An 18452-nucleotide genomic window follows, 5' to 3' on the forward strand; every position below is an offset into this window, starting at 1 on the left:
CTGCCTGGGAAAGGAGGGGGTTGTGCTGGAAACGCAGGTTGCATCTAGTGCCTCCCCATGGACAGGGGAGGTAATTAGCGGACTTCCACCTGCCAGGGAACACCTGTGACACCAGGCAGCTGCGTGGAGGGCGGCCCTGAACCTCACCCACACAGTCACACGTGTTCCGGAATTCTGAGTGTGGGGAGGTTCCGTCTTCTGTCTGCAGCACCCGGGATCTTCTAGGAGCCATTCGAGTGTCTTCCCAGAGTCGCTCCCTGTGCGGGCTGCCGGGGAAAGGAGGGGGTTGTGCTGAAAACGCAGGTAGCATCTAGTGCCTCCCCATGGACAGGGGAGGTAATTAGCGGACTTCCACCTGCCAGGGAACACCTGTGACACCAGGCAGCTGCGTGGAGGGCGGCCCTGAACCTCACCCACACAGTCACACGTGTTCCGGAATTCTGAGTGTGGGGAGGTTCCGTCTTCTGTCTGCAGCACCCGGGATCTCCTAGGAGCCATTCGAGTGTCTTCCCAGAGTCCCTCACTGTGCGGGCTGCCGGGGAAAGGAGGGGGTTGTGCTGGAAACGCAGGTAGCATCTAGTGCCTCCCCATGGACAGGGGAGGTAATTAGCGGACTTCCACCTGCCAGGGAACACCTGTGACACCAGGCAGCTGCGTGGAGGGCGGCCCTGAACCTCACCCACACAGTCACACGTGTTCCGGAATTCTGAGTGTGGGGAGGTTCCGTCTTCTGTCTGCAGCACCCGGGATCTCCTAGTAGCCATTCGAGTGTCTTCCCAGAGTCCCTCCCTGTGCGGGCTGCCGGGGAAAGGAGGGGGTTGTGCTGGAAACGCAGGTAGCATCTAGTGCCTCCCCATGGACAGGGGAGGTAATTAGCGGACTTCCACCTGCCAGGGAACACCTGTGACACCAGGCAGCTGCGTGGAGGGCGGCCCTGAACCTCACCCACACAGTCACACGTGTTCCGGAATTCTGAGTGTGGGGAGGATCCGTCTTCTGTCTGCAGCACCCGGGATCTCCTAGGAGCCATTCGAGTGTCTTCCCAGAGTCCCACCCTGTGCGGGCTGCCGGGGAAAGGAGGGGGTTGTGCTGGAAACGCAGGTAGCATCTAGTGCCTCCCCATGGACAGGGGAGGTAATTAGCGGACTTCCACCTGCCAGGGAACACCTGTGACACCAGGCAGCTGCGTGGAGAGCGGCCCTGAACCTCACCCACACAGTCACACGTGTTCCGGAATTCTGAGTGTGGGGAGGTTCCGTCTTCTGTCTGCAGCACCCGGGTTCTCCTAGGAGCCCTTCGAGTGACTTCCCAGAGTCCCTCCCTGTGCGGGCTGCCGGGGAAAGGCGGGGGTTGGGCTGGAAAAGCAGGTTGCATCTTGTGCCTCCCCATGGACAATGGAGGTAATTAGCGGACTTCCCCCTGCCAGGGAACACCTGTGACACCAGGCAGCTGCGTGGAGGGCGGCCCCGAACCTCCCCCAGACAGTCAACCGTTTTCCGGAATTCTGAGGGTGGGGAGGTTCCGTCTTCTGTCTGCAGCACCCGGGAACTCCTAGGAGCCATTCGAGTGTCTTCACAGAGTCCCTCCCTGTGCGGGCTGCCAGGGAAAGGAGGGGGTTGTGCTGGAAACGCAGGTAGCATCTAGTGCCTCCCCATGGACAGGGGAGGTAATTAGCGGACTTCCACCTGCCAGGGAACACCTGTGACACCAGGCAGCTGCGTGGAGGGCGGCCCCGAACCTCCCCCACACAGTCAACCGTGTTCCGGAATTCTGAGTGTGGGGAGGTTCCGTCTTCTGTCTGCAGCACCCGGGATCTCTTAGGAGCCCTTCGAGTGTCTTCCCAGGGTCCCTCCCTGTGCGGGTTGCCGGGGAAAGGAGGGGGTTGTGCTGGATACGCAGGTAGCATCTAGTGCCTCCCCATGGACAGGGGAGGTAATTAGCGGACTTCCACCTGCCAGGGAACACCTGTGACACCAGGCAGCTGCGTGGAGGGCGGCCCCGAACCTCCCCCACACAGTCAACCGTGTTCCGGAATTCTGAGTGTGGGGAGGTTCCGTCTTCTGTCTGCAGCACCCGGGATCTCCTAGGAGCCATTCGAGTGTCTTCCCAGAATCCCTCCCTGTGCGGGCTGCCGAGGAAAGGAGGGGGTTCTGCTGGAAACGCAGGTAGCATCTAGTGCCTCCCCATGGACAGGGGAGGTAATTAGCGGACTTCCACCTGCCAGGGAACACCTGTGACACCAGGCAGCTGCGTGGAGGGCGGCCCTGAACCTCACCCACACAGTCACACGTGTTCCGGGATTCTGAGTGTGGGGAGGTTCCGTCTTCTGTCTGCAGCACCCGGGATCTCCTAGGAGCCATTCGAGTGTCTTCCCAGAGTCCCTCCCTGTGCGGGCTTCCGGGGAAAGGAGGGGGTTGTGCTGGAAACGCAGGTAGCATCTAGTGCCTCCCCATGGACAGGGGAGGTAATTAGCGGACTTCCACCTGCCAGGGAACACCTGTGACACCAGGCAGCTGCGTGGAGGGCGGCCCTGAACCTCACCCACACAGTCACACGTGTTCCGGAATTCTGAGTGTGGGGAGGTTCCGTCTTCTGTCTGCAGCACCCGGGATCTCCTAGGAGCCATTCGAGTGTCTTCCCAGAGTCCCTCCCTGTGCGGGCTGCCGGGGAAAGGAGGGGGTTGTGCTGGAAACGCAGGTAGCATCTAGTGCCTCCCCATGGACAGGGGAGGTAATTAGCGGACTTCCACCTGCCAGGGAACACCTGTGAAACCAGGCAGCTGCGTGGAGAGCGGCCCTGAACCTCACCCACACAGTCACACGTGTTCCGGAATTCTGAGTGTGGGGAGGTTCCGTCTTCTGTCTGCAGCACCCGGGATCTCCTAGGAGCCATTCGAGTGTCTTCCCAGAGTCCCTCCCTGTGCGGGCTGCCGGGGAAAGGAGGGGGTTGTGCTGAAAACGCAGGTAGCATCTAGTGCCTCCCCATGGACAGGGGAGGTAATTAGCGGACTTCCACCTGCCAGGGAACACCTGTGAAACCAGGCAGCTGCGTGGAGAGCGGCCCTGAACCTCACCCACACAGTCACACGTGTTCCGGAATTCTGAGTGTGGGGAGGTTCCGTCTTCTGTCTGCAGCACCCGGGATCTCCTAGGAGCCATTCGAGTGTCTTCCCAGAGTCCCTCCCTGTGCGGGCTGCCGGGGAAAGGAGGGGGTTGTGCTGAAAACGCAGGTAGCATCTAGTGCCTCCCCATGGACAGGGGAGGTAATTAGCGGAATTCCACCTGCCAGGGAACACCTGTGACACCAGGCAGCTGCGTGGAGGGCGGCCCTGAAAATCCCCCACACAGTCATTCGTGTTCCGGAATTCTGAGTGTGGGGAGGTTCCGTCTTCTGTCTGCAGCACCCGGGATCTCCTAGGAGCCATTCGAGTGTCTTCCCAGAGTCCCTCACTGTGCGGGCTGCCGGGGAAAGGAGGGGGTTGTGCTGGAAACGCAGGTAGCATCTAGTGCCTCCCCATGGATAGGGGAGGTAATTAGCGGACTTCCACCTGCCAGGGAACACCTGTGGCACCAGGCAGCTGCCTGGAGGGCGGCCCTGAACCTCACCCACACAGTCACACGTGTTCCGGAATTCTGAGTGTGGGGAGGTTCCATCTTCTGTCTGCAGCAACCGGGTTCTCCTAGGAGCCCTTCTAGTGTCTTCCCAGAGTCCCTCCCTGTGCGGGCTGCCGGGGAAAGGCGGGGGTTGGGCTGGAAAAGCAGGTTGCATCTTGTCCCTCCCCATGGACAAGGGAGGTAATTAGCGGACTTCCCCCTGCCAGGGAACACCTGTGACACCAGGCAGCTGCGTGGAGGGCGGCCCCGAACCTCCCCCACACAGTCAGCCGTGTTCCGGAATTCTGAGGGTGGGGAGGTTCCGTCTTCTGTCTGCAGCACCCGGGATCTCCTAGGAGCCATTCGAGTGTCTTCCCAGAGTCCCTCCCTGTGCGGGCTGCCGGGGAAAGGAGGGGGGTTGTGCTGGAAACGCAGGTAGCATCTAGTGCCTCCCCATGGACAGGGGAGGTAATTAGCGGACTTCCACCTGCCAGGGAACACCTGTGACACATGGCAGCTTCGTGGAGGGCGGCCCCGAACCTCACCCACACAGTCACACGTGTTCCGGAATTCTGAGTGTGGGGAGGTTCCGTCTTCTGTCTGCAGCACCCGGGATCTCCTAGGAGCCATTCGAGTGTCTTCCCAGAGTCCCTCCCTGTGCGGGCTGCCGGGGAAAGGAGGGGGTTGTGTTGGAAACGCAGGCAGCATCTAGTGCCTCCCCATGGACAGGGGAGGTAATTAGCGGACTTCCACCTGCCAGGGAACACCTGTGACACCAGGCAGCTGCGTGGAGGGCGGCCCTGAACCTCACCCACACAGTCACACGTGTTCCGGAATTCTGAGTGTGGGGAGGTTCCGTCTTCTGTCTGCAGCACCCGGGATCTCCTAGGAGCCATTCGAGTGTCTTCCCAGAATCCCTCCCTGTGCGGGCTGCCGGGGAAAGGAGGGGGTTGTGCTGGAAAAGCAGGTAGCATCTAGTGCCTCCCCATGGACAGGGGAGGTAATTAGCGGACTTCCACCTGCCAGGGAACACCTGTGACACCAGGCAGCTGCGTGGAGGGCGGCCCTGAAACTCACCCACACAGTCACACGTGTTCCGGAATTCTGAGTGTGGGGAGGTTCCGTCTTCTGTCTGCAGCACCCGGGATCTCCTAGGAGCCATTCGAGTGTCTTCCCAGAGTCCCTCCCTGTGCGGGCTACCGGGGAAAGGAGGGGGTTGTGCTGGAAACGCAGGTAGCATCTAGTGCCTCCCCATGGACAGGGGAGGTAATTAGCGGACATCCACCTGCCAGGGAACACCTGTGACACCAGGCAGCTGCGTGGAGGTCGGCCCCGAACCTCCCCCACACAGTCAGCCGTGTTCCGGAATTCTGAGGGTGGGGAGGTTCCGTCTTCTGTCTGCAGCACCCGGGATCTCCTAGGAGCCATTCGAGTGTCTTCCCAGAGTCCCTCCCTGTGCGGGCTGCCGGGGAAAGGAGGGGGTTGTGCTGGAAACGCAGGTAGCATCTAGTGCCTCCCCATGGACAGGGGAGGTAATTAGCGGACTTCCACCTGCCAGAGAACACCTGTGACACCAGGCAGCTGCGTGGAGGGCGGCCCTGAACCTCACCCACACTGTCACACGTGTTCCGGAATTCTGAGTGTGGGGAGGTTCCGTCTTCTGTCTGCAGCACCCGGGATCACCTAGGAGCCCTTCGAGTGTCTTCCCAGAGTCCCTCCCTGTGCGGGCTGCCGGGGAAAGGAGGGGGTTGTGCTGGAAACGCAGGTAGCATCTAGTGCCTCCCCATAGACAGGGGAGGTAATTAGCGGACTTCCACCTGCCAGGGAACACCTGTGACACCAGGCAGCTGCGTGGAGGGCGGCCCCGAACCTCACCCACACAGTCAACCGTGTTCCGGAATTCTGAGTGTGGGGAGGTTCCGTCTTCTGTCTGCAGCACCCGGGATCTCCTAGGAGCCCTTCGAGTGTCTTCCCAGAGTCCCTCCCTGTGCGGGTTGCCGGGGAAAGGAGGGGGTTGAGCTGGAAACGCAGGTAGCATCTAGTGCCTCCCCATGGACAGGGGAGGTAATTAGCGGACTTCCACCTGCCAGGGAACATCTGTGACACCAGGCAGCTGCGTGGAGGGCGGCCCTGAACCTCACCCACACAGTCACACGTGTTCCGGAATTCTGAGTGTGGGGAGGTTCCGTCTTCTGTCTGCAGCACCCGGGATCTCCTAGGAGCCCTTCGAGTGTCTTCCCAGAGTCCCTCCCTGTGCGGGCTGCCGGGGAAATGAGGGGGTTGTGCTGGAAACGCAGGTAGCATCTAGTGCCTCCCCATGGACAGGGGAGGTAATTAGCGGACTTCCACCTGCCAGGGAACACCTGTGACACCAGGCAGCTGCGTGGAGGGCGGCCCCGAACCTCACCCACACAGTCAACCGTGTTCCGGGATTCTGAGTGTGGGGAGGTTCCGTCTTCTGTCTGCAGCACCCGGGATCTCCTAGGAGCCCTTCGAGTGTCTTCCCAGAGTCCCTCCCTGTGCGGGTTGCCGGGGAAAGGAGGGGGTTGTGCTGGAAACGCAGGTAGCATCTATTGCCTCCCCATGGACAGGGGAGGTAATTAGCGGACTTCCACCTGCCAGGGAACACCTGTGACACCAGGCAGCTGCGTGGAGTGCGGCCCCGAACCTCCCCCAGTCAACCGTGTTCCGGAATTCTGAGTGTGGGGAGGTTCCGTCTTCTGTCTGCAGCACCCGGGATCTCCTAGGAGCCCTTCGAGTGTCTTCCCAGAGTCCCTCCCTGTGCGGGTTGCCGGGGAAATGAGGGGGTTGTGCTGGAAACGCTGGTAGCATCTAGTGCCTCCCCATGGACAGGGGAGGTATTTAGCGGACTTCCACCTCCCAGGGAACACCTGTGACACCAGGCAGCTGCGTGGAGTGCGGCCCCGAACCTCCCAAACACAGTCAACCGTGTTCCGGAATTCTGAGTGTGGGGAGGTTCCGTCTTCTGTCTGCAGCACCCGGGATCTCTTAGGAGCCCTTCGAGTGTCTTCCCAGAGTCCCTCCCTGTGCGGGTTCCGGGGAAAGGAGTGGGTTGTGCTGGAAACGCAGGTAGCATCTAGTGCCTCCCCATGGACAGGGGAGGTAATTAGCGGACTTCCACCTGCCAGGGAACACCTGTGACACAAGGCAGCTGCGTGGAGGGCGGCCCCGAACCTCCCCCACACAGTCATCCGTGTTCCGGAATTCTGAGTGTGGGGAGGTTCCGTCTTCTGTCTGCAGCACCCGCGATCTCCTAGGAGCCATTCGAGTGTCTTCCCAGAGTCCCTCCCTGTGAGGGTTGCCGGGGAAAGGAGGGGGTTGTGCTGTAAACGCAGGTAGCATCTAGTGCCTCCCCATGGACAGGGGAGGTAATTAGCGGACTTCCACCTGCCAGGGAACACCTGTGACACAAGGCAGCTGCGTGGAGGGCGGCCCCGAACCTCCCCCACACAGTCATCCGTGTTCCGGAATTCTGAGTGTGGGGAGGTTCCGTCTTCTGTCTGCAGCACCCGGGATCTCCTAGGAGCCATTCGAGTGTCTTCCCAGAGTCCCTCGCTGTGCGGGCAGCCGGGGAAAGGAGGGGGTTGTGCTGGAAAAGCAGGTAGCATCTAGTGCCTCCCCATGGACAGGGGAGGTAATTAGCGGACTTCCACCTGCCAGGGAACACCTGTGACACCAGGCAGCTGCGTGGAGGGCGGCCCTGAACCTCACCCGCACAGTCACTCGTGTTCCGGAATTCTGAGTGTGGGGAGGATCCGTCTTCTGTCTGCAGCACCCGGGATCTCCTAGGAGCCATTCGAGTGTCTTCCCAGAGTCCCTCCCTGTGCGGGCTGCCGGGGAAAGGAGGGGGTTGTGCTGGAAACGCAGGTTGCATCTAGTGCCTCCCCATGGACAGGGGAGGTAATTAGCGGACTTCCACCTGCCAGGGAACACCTGTGACACCAGGCAGCTGCGTGGAGGGCGGCCCTGAACCTCACCCACACAGTCACACGTGTTCCGGAATTCTGAGTGTGGGGAGGTTCCGTCTTCTGTCTGCAGCACCCGGGATCTCCTAGGAGCCATTCAAGTGTCTTCCCAGAATCCCTCCCTTTGCGGGCTGCCGGGGAAAGGAGGGGGTTCTGCTGGAAACGCAGGTAGCATCTAGTGCCTCCCCATGGACAGGGGAGGTATTTAGCGGACTTCCACCTGCCAGGGAACACCTGTGACACCAGGCAGCTGCGTGGAGGGCGGCCCTGAACCTCACCCACACAGTCACACGTGTTCCGGAATTCTGAGTGTGGGGAGGTTCCGTCTTCTGTCTGCAGCACCCGGGATCTCCTAGGAGCCATTCGAGTGTCTTCCCAGAGTCCCTCCCTTTGCGGGCTGCCGGGGAAAGGAGGGGGTTGTGCTGGAAACGCAGGTAGCATCTAGTGCCTCCCCATGGACAGGGGAGGTAATTAGCGGACTTCCACCTGCTAGGGAACACCTGTGACACCAGGCAGCTGCGTGGAGGGCGGCCCCGAACCTCCCCCACACAGTCAGCCGTGTTCCGGAATTCTGAGGGTGGGGAGGTTCCGTCTTCTGTCTGCAGCACCCGGGATCTCCTAGGAGCCATTCGAGTGTCTTCCCAGAGTCCCTCCCTGTGCGGGCTGCCGGGGAAAGGAGGGGGTTGTGCTGCAAACCCAGGTAGCATCTATTGACTCCCCATGGACAGGGGAGGTAATTAGCGGACTTCCACCTGCCAGGGAACACCTGTGACACCAGGCAGCTGCGTGTAGGGCGGCCCTGAACCTCACCCACACAGTCACACGTGTTCCGGAATTCTGAGTGTGGGGAGGTTCCGTCTTCTGTCTGCAGCACCCGGGATCTCCTAGGAGCCCTTCGAGTGTCTTCCCAGAGTCCCTCCCTGTGCGGGTTGCCGGGGAAAGGAGGGGGTTGAGCTGGAAACGCAGGTAGCATCTAGTGCCTCCCCATGGACAGGGGAGGTAATTAGCGGACTTCCACCTGCCAGGGAACATCTGTGACACCAGGCAGCTGCGTGGAGGGCGGCCCTGAACCTCACCCACACAGTCACACGTGTTCCGGAATTCTGAGTGTGGGGAGGTTCCGTCTTCTGTCTGCAGCACCCGGGATCTCCTAGGAGCCCTTCGAGTGTCTTCCCAGAGTCCCTCCCTGTGCGGGCTGCCGGGGAAATGAGGGGGTTGTGCTGGAAACCCAGGTAGCATCTAGTGCCTCCCCATGGACAGGGGAGGTAATTAGCGGACTTCCACCTGCCAGGGAACACCTGTGACACCAGGCAGCTGCGTGGAGGGCGGCCCCGAACCTCACCCACACAGTCAACCGTGTTCCGGGATTCTGAGTGTGGGGAGGTTCCGTCTTCTGTCTGCAGCACCCGGGATCTCCTAGGAGCCCTTCGAGTGTCTTCCCAGAGTCCCTCCCTGTGCGGGTTGCCGGGGAAAGGAGGGGGTTGTGCTGGAAACGCAGGTAGCATCTATTGCCTCCCCATGGACAGGGGAGGTAATTAGCGGACTTCCACCTGCCAGGGAACACCTGTGACACCAGGCAGCTGCGTGGAGTGCGGCCCCGAACCTCCCCCAGTCAACCGTGTTCCGGAATTCTGAGTGTGGGGAGGTTCCGTCTTCTGTCTGCAGCACCCGGGATCTCCTAGGAGCCCTTCGAGTGTCTTCCCAGAGTCCCTCCCTGTGCGGGTTGCCGGGGAAATGAGGGGGTTGTGCTGGAAACGCTGGTAGCATCTAGTGCCTCCCCATGGACAGGGGAGGTATTTAGCGGACTTCCACCTCCCAGGGAACACCTGTGACACCAGGCAGCTGCGTGGAGTGCGGCCCCGAACCTCCCAAACACAGTCAACCGTGTTCCGGAATTCTGAGTGTGGGGAGGTTCCGTCTTCTGTCTGCAGCACCCGGGATCTCTTAGGAGCCCTTCGAGTGTCTTCCCAGAGTCCCTCCCTGTGCGGGTTCCGGGGAAAGGAGTGGGTTGTGCTGGAAACGCAGGTAGCATCTAGTGCCTCCCCATGGACAGGGGAGGTAATTAGCGGACTTCCACCTGCCAGGGAACACCTGTGACACAAGGCAGCTGCGTGGAGGGCGGCCCCGAACCTCCCCCACACAGTCATCCGTGTTCCGGAATTCTGAGTGTGGGGAGGTTCCGTCTTCTGTCTGCAGCACCCGCGATCTCCTAGGAGCCATTCGAGTGTCTTCCCAGAGTCCCTCCCTGTGAGGGTTGCCGGGGAAAGGAGGGGGTTGTGCTGTAAACGCAGGTAGCATCTAGTGCCTCCCCATGGACAGGGGAGGTAATTAGCGGACTTCCACCTGCCAGGGAACACCTGTGACACAAGGCAGCTGCGTGGAGGGCGGCCCCGAACCTCCCCCACACAGTCATCCGTGTTCCGGAATTCTGAGTGTGGGGAGGTTCCGTCTTCTGTCTGCAGCACCCGGGATCTCCTAGGAGCCATTCGAGTGTCTTCCCAGAGTCCCTCGCTGTGCGGGCAGCCGGGGAAAGGAGGGGGTTGTGCTGGAAAAGCAGGTAGCATCTAGTGCCTCCCCATGGACAGGGGAGGTAATTAGCGGACTTCCACCTGCCAGGGAACACCTGTGACACCAGGCAGCTGCGTGGAGGGCGGCCCTGAACCTCACCCGCACAGTCACTCGTGTTCCGGAATTCTGAGTGTGGGGAGGATCCGTCTTCTGTCTGCAGCACCCGGGATCTCCTAGGAGCCATTCGAGTGTCTTCCCAGAGTCCCTCCCTGTGCGGGCTGCCGGGGAAAGGAGGGGGTTGTGCTGGAAACGCAGGTTGCATCTAGTGCCTCCCCATGGACAGGGGAGGTAATTAGCGGACTTCCACCTGCCAGGGAACACCTGTGACACCAGGCAGCTGCGTGGAGGGCGGCCCTGAACCTCACCCACACAGTCACACGTGTTCCGGAATTCTGAGTGTGGGGAGGTTCCGTCTTCTGTCTGCAGCACCCGGGATCTCCTAGGAGCCATTCGAGTGTCTTCCCAGAATCCCTCCCTTTGCGGGCTGCCGGGGAAAGGAGGGGGTTCTGCTGGAAACGCAGGTAGCATCTAGTGCCTCCCCATGGACAGGGGAGGTATTTAGCGGACTTCCACCTGCCAGGGAACACCTGTGACACCAGGCAGCTGCGTGGAGGGCGGCCCTGAACCTCACCCACACAGTCACACGTGTTCCGGAATTCTGAGTGTGGGGAGGTTCCGTCTTCTGTCTGCAGCACCCGGGATCTCCTAGGAGCCATTCGAGTGTCTTCCCAGAGTCCCTCCCTTTGCGGGCTGCCGGGGAAAGGAGGGGGTTGTGCTGGAAACGCAGGTAGCATCTAGTGCCTCCCCATGGACAGGGGAGGTAATTAGCGGACTTCCACCTGCTAGGGAACACCTGTGACACCAGGCAGCTGCGTGGAGGGCGGCCCCGAACCTCCCCCACACAGTCAGCCGTGTTCCGGAATTCTGAGGGTGGGGAGGTTCCGTCTTCTGTCTGCAGCACCCGGGATCTCCTAGGAGCCATTCGAGTGTCTTCCCAGAGTCCCTCCCTGTGCGGGCTGCCGGGGAAAGGAGGGGGTTGTGCTGCAAACCCAGGTAGCATCAATTGACTCCCCATGGACAGGGGAGGTAATTAGCGGACTTCCACCTGCCAGGGAACACCTGTGACACCAGGCAGCTGCGTGTAGGGCGGCCCTGAACCTCACCCACACAGTCACACGTGTTCCGGAATTCTGAGTGTTTGGAGGTTCCGTCTTCTGTCTGCAGCACCCGGGATCTCCTAGGAGCCATTCGAGTGTCTTCCCAGAGTCCCTCCCTGTGCGGGCTGCCGGGGAAAGGAGGGGGTTGTGCTGCAAAACCAGGTAGCATCTAGTGCCTCCCCATGGACAGGGGAGGTAATTAGCGGACTTCCACCTGCCAGGGAACACCTGTGACACCAGGCAGCTGCGTGTAGGGCGGCCCTGAACCTCACCCACACAGTCACACGTGTTCCGGAATTCTGAGTGTGGGGAGGTTCCGTCTTCTGTCTGCAGCACCCGGGATCTCCTAGGAGCCATTCGAGTGTCTTCCCAGAGTCCCTCACTGTGCGGGCTGCCGGGGAAAGGAGGGGGTTGTGCTGGAAACGCAGGTAGCATCTAGTGCCTCCCCATGGACAGGGGAGGTAATTAGCGGACTTCCACCTGCCAGGGAACACCTGTGACACCAGGCAGCTGCGTGGAGGGCGGCCCTGAACCTCACCCACACAGTCACACGTGTTCCGGAATTCTGAGTGTGGGGAGGTTCCGTCTTCTGTCTGCAGCACCCGGGATCTCCTAGTAGCCATTCGAGTGTCTTCCCAGAGTCCCTCCCTGTGCGGGCTGCCGGGGAAAGGAGGGGGTTGTGCTGGAAACGCAGGTAGCATCTAGTGCCTCCCCATGGACAGGGGAGGTAATTAGCGGACTTCCACCTGCCAGGGAACACCTGTGACACCAGGCAGCTGCGTGGAGGGCGGCCCTGAACCTCACCCACACAGTCACACGTGTTCCGGAATTCTGAGTGTGGGGAGGATCCGTCTTCTGTCTGCAGCACCCGGGATCTCCTAGGAGCCATTCGAGTGTCTTCCCAGAGTCCCTCCCTGTGCGGGCTGCCGGGGAAAGGAGGGGGTTGTGCTGAAAACGCAGGTAGCATCTAGTGCCTCCCCATGGACAGGGGAGGTAATTAGCGGACTTCCACCTGCCAGGGAACACCTGTGACACCAGGCAGCTGCGTGGAGAGCGGCCCTGAACCTCACCCACACAGTCACACGTGTTCCGGAATTCTGAGTGTGGGGAGGTTCCGTCTTCTGTCTGCAGCACCCGGGTTCTCCTAGGAGCCCTTCGAGTGACTTCCCAGAGTCCCTCGCTGTGCGGGCTGCCGGGGAAAGGCGGGGGTTGGGCTGGAAAAGCAGGTTGCATCTTGTGCCTCCCCATGGACAATGGAGGTAATTAGCGGACTTCCCCCTGCCAGGGAACACCAGTGACACCAGGCAGCTGCGTGGAGGGCGGCCCCGAACCTCCCCCACACAGTCAACCGTTTTCCGGAATTCTGAGGGTGGGGAGGTTCCGTCTTCTGTCTGCAGAACCCGGGATCTCCTAGGAGCCATTCGAGTGTCTTCACAGAGTCCCTCCCTGTGCGGGCTGCCAGGGAAAGGAGGGGGTTCTGCTGGAAACGCAGGTAGCATCTAGTGCCTCCCCATGGACAGGGGAGGTAATTAGCGGACTTCCACCTGCCAGGGAACACCTGTGACACCAGGCAGCTGCGTGGAGGGCGGCCCTGAACCTCACCCACACAGTCACACGTGTTCCGGAATTCTGAGTGTGGGGAGGTTCCGTCTTCTGTCTGCAGCACCCGGGATCTCCTAGGAGCCATTCGAGTGTCTTCCCAGAGTCCCTCCCTTTGCGGGCTGCCGGGGAAAGGAGGGGGTTGTGCTGGAAACGCAGGTAGCATCTAGTGCCTCCCCATGGACAGGGGAGGTAATTAGCGGACTTCCACCTGCTAGGGAACACCTGTGACACCAGGCAGCTGCGTGGAGGGCGGCCCCGAACCTCCCCCACACAGTCAGCCGTGTTCCGGAATTCTGAGGGTGGGGAGGATCCGTCTTCTGTCTGCAGCACCCGGGATCTCCTAGGAGCCATTCGAGTGTCTTCCCAGAGTCCCTCCCTGTGCGGGCTGCCGGGGAAAGGAGGGGGTTGTGCTGCAAACCCAGGTAGCATCTATTGACTCCCCATGGACAGGGGAGGTAATTAGCGGACTTCCACCTGCCAGGGAACACCTGTGACACCAGGCAGCTGCGTGTAGGGCGGCCCTGAACCTCACCCACACAGTCACACGTGTTCCGGAATTCTTAGTGTTTGGAGGTTCCGTCTTCTGTCTGCAGCACCCGGGATCTCCTAGGAGCCATTCGAGTGTCTTCCCAGAGTCCCTCCCTGTGCGGGCTGCCGGGGAAAGGAGGGGGTTGTGCTGCAAAACCAGGTAGCATCTAGTGACTCCCCATGGACAGGGGAGGTAATTAGCGGACTTCCACCTGCCAGGGAACACCTGTGACACCAGGCAGCTGCGTGTAGGGCGGCCCTGAACCTCACCCACACAGTCACACGTGTTCCGGAATTCTGAGTGTGGGGAGGTTCCGTCTTCTGTCTACAGCACCCGGGATCTCCTAGGAGCCATTCGAGTGTCTTCCCAGAGTCGCTCCCTGTGCGGGCTGCCGGGGAAAGGAGGGGGTTGTGCTGAAAACGCAGGTAGCATCTAGTGCCTCCCCATGGACAGGGGAGGTAATTAGCGGACTTCCACCTGCCAGGGAACACCTGTGACACCAGGCAGCTGCGTGGAGGGCGGCCCTGAACCTCACCCACACAGTCACACGTGTTCCGGAATTCTGAGTGTGGGGAGGTTCCGTCTTCTGTCTGCAGCACCAGGGATCTCCTAGGAGCCATTCGAGTGTCTTCCCAGAGTCCCTCACTGTGCGGGCTGCCGGGGAAAGGAGGGGGTTGTGCTGGAAACGCAGGTAGCATCTAGTGCCTCCCCATGGACAGGGGAGGTAATTAGCGGACTTCCACCTGCCAGGGAACACCTGTGACACCAGGCAGCTGCGTGGAGGGCGGCCCTGAACCTCACCCACACAGTCACACGTGTTCCGTAATTCTGAGTGTGGGGAGGTTCCGTCTTCTGTCTGCAGCACCCGGGATCTCCTAGTAGCCATTCGAGTTTCTTCCCAGAGTCCCTCACTGTGCGGGCTGCCGGGGAAAGGAGGGGGTTGTGCTGGAAACGCAGGTAGCATCTAGTGCCTCCCCATGGACAGGGGAGGTAATTAGCGGACTTCCACCTGCCAGGGAACACCTGTGACACCAGGCAGCTGCGTGGAGGGCGGCCCTGAACCTCACCCACACAGTCACACGTGTTCCGGAATTCTGAGTGTGGGGAGGATCTGTCTTCTGTCTGCAGCACCCGGGATCTCCTAGGAGCCATTCGAGTGTCTTCCCAGAGTCCCTCCCTGTGCGGGCTGCCGGGGAAAGGAGGGGGTTGTGCTGGAAACGCAGGTAGCATCTAGTGCCTCCCCATGGACAGGGGAGGTAATTAGCGGACTTCCACCTGCCAGGGAACACCTGTGACACCAGGCAGCTGCGTGGAGAGCGGCCCTGAACCTCACCCACACAGTCACACGTGTTCCGGAATTCTGAGTGTGGGGAGGTTCCGTCTTCTGTCTGCAGCACCCGGGTTCTCCTAGGAGCCCTTCGAGTGACTTCCCAGAGTCCCTCCCTGTGCGGGCTGCCGGGGAAAGGCGGGTTTGGGCTGGAAAAGCAGGTTGCATCTTGTGCCTCCCCATGGACAATGGAGGTAATTAGCGGACTTCCCCCTGCCAGGGAACACCTGTGACACCAGGCAGCTGCGTGGAGGGCGGCCCCGAACCTCCCCCACACAGTCAACCGTTTTCCGGAATTCTGAGGGTGGGGAGGTTCCGTCTTCTGTCTGCAGCACCCGGGAACTCCTAGGAGCCATTCGAGTGTCTTCACAGAGTCCCTCCCTGTGCGGGCTGCCAGGGAAAGGAGGGGGTTGTGCTGGAAACGCAGGTAGCATCTAGTGCCTCCCCATGGACAGGGGAGGTAATTAGCGGACTTCCACCTGCCAGGGAACACCTGTGACACCAGGCAGCTGCGTGGAGGGCGGCCCCGAACCTCCCCCACACAGTCAACCGTGTTCCGGAATTCTGAGTGTGGGGAGGTTCCGTCTTCTGTCTGCAGCACCCGGGATCTCTTAGGAGCCCTTCGAGTGTCTTCCCAGGGTCCCTCCCTGTGCGGGTTGCCGGGGAAAGGAGGGGGTTGTGCTGGATACGCAGGTAGCATCTAGTGCCTCCCCATGGACAGGGGAGGTAATTAGCGGACTTCCACCTGCCAGGGAACACCTGTGACACAAGGCAGCTGCGTGGAGGGCGGCCCCGAACCTCCCCCACACAGTCATCCGTGTTCCGGAATTCTGAGTGTGGGGAGGTTCCGTCTTCTGTCTGCAGCACCCGGGATCTCCTAGGAGCCATTCGAGTGTCTTCCCAGAGTCCCTCCCTATGCGGGCTGCCGGGGAAAGGAGGGGGTTTTGCTGAAAACGCAGGTAGCATCTAGTGCCTCCCCATGGACAGGGGAGGTAATTAGCGGACTTCCACCTGCCAGGGAACACCTGTGACACAAGGCAGCTGCGTGGAGGGCGGCCCCGAACCTCCCCCACACAGTCATCCGTGTTCCGGAATTCTGAGTGTGGGGAGGTTCCGTCTTTTGTCTGCAGCACCCGGGATCTCCTAGGAGCCATTCGAGTGTCTTCCCAGAGTCCCTCCCTGTGCGGGCTGCCGGGGAAAGGAGGGGGTTGTGCTGGAAACGCAGGTAGCATCTAGTGCCTCCCCATGGACAGGGGAGGTAATTAGCGGACTTCCACCTGCCAGGGAACACCTGTGACACCAGGCAGCTGCGTGGAGGGCGGCCCTGAACCTCACCCACACAGTCACACGTGTTCCGGAATTCTGAGTGTGGGGAGGTTCCGTCTTCTGTCTGCAGCACCCGGGATCTCCTAGGAGCCATTCGAGTGTCTTCCCAGAATCCCTCCCTGTGCGGGCTGCCGGGGAAAGGAGGGGGTTCTGCTGGAAACGCAGGTAGCATCTAGTGCCTCCCCATGGACAGGGGAGGTAATTAGCGGACTTCCACCTGCCAGGGAACACCTGTGACACCAGGCAGCTGCGTGGAGGGCGGCCCTGAACCTCACCCACACAGTCACACGTGTTCCGGGATTCTGAGTGTGGGGAGTTTCCGTCTTCTGTCTGCAGCACCCGGGATCTCCTAGGAGCCATTCGAGTGTCTTCCCAGAGTCCCTCCCTGTGCGGGCTGCCGGGGAAAGGAGGGGGTTGTGCTGGAAACGCAGGTAGCATCTAGTGCCTCCCCATGGACAGGGGAGGTAATTAGCGGACTTCCACCTGCCAGGGAACACCTGTGACACCAGGCAGCTGCGTGGAGGGCGGCCCTGAACCTCACCCACACAGTCACACGTGTTCCGGAATTCTGAGTGTGGGGAGGTTCCGTCTTCTGTCTGCAGCACCCGGGATCTCCTAGGAGCCATTCGAGTGTCTTCCCAGAATCCCTCCCTGTGCGGGCTGCCGGGGAAAGGAGGGGGTTCTGCTGGAAACGCAGGTAGCATCTAGTGCCTCCCCATGGACAGGGGAGGTAATTAGCGGACTTCCACCTGCCAGGGAACACCTGTGACACCAGGCAGCTGCGTGGAGGGCGGCCCTGAACCTCACCCACACAGTCACACGTGATCCGGGATTCTGAGTGTGGGGAGGTTCCGTCTTCTGTCTGCAGCACCCGGGATCTCCTAGGAGCCATTCGAGTGTCTTCCCAGAGTCCCTCCCTGTGCGGGCTGCCGGGGAAAGGAGGGGGTTGTGCTGGAAACGCAGGTAGCATCTAGTGCCTCCCCATGGACAGGGGAGGTAATTAGCGGACTTCCACCTGCCAGGGAACACCTGTGACACCAGGCAGCTGCGTGGAGGGCGGCCCTGAACCTCACCCACACAGTCACACGTGTTCCGGAATTCTGAGTGTGGGGAGGTTCCGTCTTCTGTCTGCAGCACCCGGGATCTCCTAGGAGCCATTCGAGTGTCTTCCCAGAGTCCCTCCCTGTGCGGGCTGCCGGGGAAAGGAGGGGGTTGTGCTGGAAACGCAGGTAGCATCTAGTGCCTCCCCATGGACAGGGGAGGTAATTAGCGGACTTCCACCTCCCAGGGAACACCTGTGACACCAGGCAGCTGCGTGGAGAGCGGCCCTGAACCTCACCCACACAGTCACACGTGTTCCGGAATTCTGAGTGTGGGGAGGTTCCGTCTTCTGTCTGCAGCACCCGGGATCTCCTAGGAGCCCTTCGAGTGACTTCCCAGAGTCCCTCCATGTGCGGGCTGCCGGGGAAAGGCGGGGGTTGGGCTGGAAAAGCAGGTTGCATCTTGTGCCTCCCCATGGACAATGGAGGTAATTAGCGGACTTCCCCCTGCCAGGGAACACCTGTGACACCAGGCAGCTGCGTGGAGGGCGGCCCCGAACCTCCCCCACACAGTCAGCCGTGTTCCGGAATTCTGAGGGTGGGGAGGTTCCGTCTTCTGTCTGCAGCACCCGGGATCTCCTAGGAGCCATTCGAGTGTCTTCCCCGAGTCCCTCCCTGTGCGGGCTGCCAGGGAAAGGAGGGGGTTGTGCTGGAAACGCAGGTAGCATCTAGTGCCTCCCCATGGACAGGGGAGGTAATTAGCGGACTTCCACCTGCCAGGGAACACCTGTGACACCAGGCAGCTGCGTGGAGGGCGGCCACGAACCTCCCCCACACAGTCAATCCTGTTCCGGAATTCTGAGTGTGGGGAGGTTCCGTCTTCTGTCTGCAGCAACCGGGATCTCTTAGGAGCCCTTCGAGTGTCTTCCCAGAGTCCCTCCCTGTGCGGGTTGCCGGGGAATGGAGGGGGTTGTGCTGGATACGCAGGTAGCATCTAGTGCCTCCCCATGGACAGGGGAGGTAATTAGCGGACTTCCACCTGCCAGGGAACACCTGTGACACAAGGCAGCTGCGTGGAGGGCGGCCCCGAACCTCCCCCACACAGTCATCCGTGTTCCGGAATTCTGAGTGTGGGGAGGTTCCGTCTTCTGTCTGCAGCACCCGGGATCTCCTAGGAGCCATTCGAGTGTCTTCCCAGAGTCCCTCCCTATGCGGGCTGCCGGGGAAAGGAGGGGGTTGTGCTGGAAACGCAGGTAGCATCTAGTGCCTCCCCATGGACAGGGGAGGTAATTAGCGGACTTCCACCTGCCAGGGAACACCTGTG

The sequence above is a fragment of the Camelus bactrianus genome, unplaced genomic scaffold, assembly GCF_048773025.1.
Source record: "Camelus bactrianus isolate YW-2024 breed Bactrian camel unplaced genomic scaffold, ASM4877302v1 HiC_scaffold_43, whole genome shotgun sequence".
Lineage (NCBI taxonomy): Eukaryota > Metazoa > Chordata > Mammalia > Artiodactyla > Camelidae > Camelus > Camelus bactrianus.